Source organism: Mastomys coucha, unplaced genomic scaffold (assembly GCF_008632895.1).
Source record: "Mastomys coucha isolate ucsf_1 unplaced genomic scaffold, UCSF_Mcou_1 pScaffold5, whole genome shotgun sequence".
NCBI classification, from domain to species: Eukaryota; Metazoa; Chordata; class Mammalia; order Rodentia; family Muridae; genus Mastomys; species Mastomys coucha.
In genome coordinates, this window is record NW_022196911.1 from 70,334,609 (window position 1) to 70,334,901 (window position 293).

The 293-nt window shown below is 28.0% G+C and overlaps 1 protein-coding gene across 3 annotated transcripts in view; it reads right to left on the reverse strand.

Moving 5' to 3' along the window:
* The window catches only part of Pafah1b1 (platelet activating factor acetylhydrolase 1b regulatory subunit 1), a 54,354-nt gene that overhangs the window by 45,082 nt on the left and 8,979 nt on the right, over positions 1 to 293 (reverse strand). The window lies entirely within an intron of this gene.

A 293-nucleotide genomic window follows, 5' to 3' on the forward strand; every position in this document is an offset into this window, starting at 1 on the left:
AAAAAAAAAAAAAAAAAAAAAAAAAAAAAATTTAAGGGCTAGCAAGATAGCTTAGAGGAAAAGCTGTTTACTGACAAGTTTTGAGTACCCAAGTTTAATCTTTGGGACCCAAATGGTATAAAGAGAACAGAATCTCAAAAGTTGTCCTCTGACTTCTGCAATTCAGAATGTGGTATTTGCTCCCACACCTACAACTAAATAAATAAAAATGTAAATTGTTTAAATATTTAAGGGAGAGCCTGTGAGAATTTTTGAATGTAAAAATGTTCACTTTTTTTTTTTTTTTTTTTTTT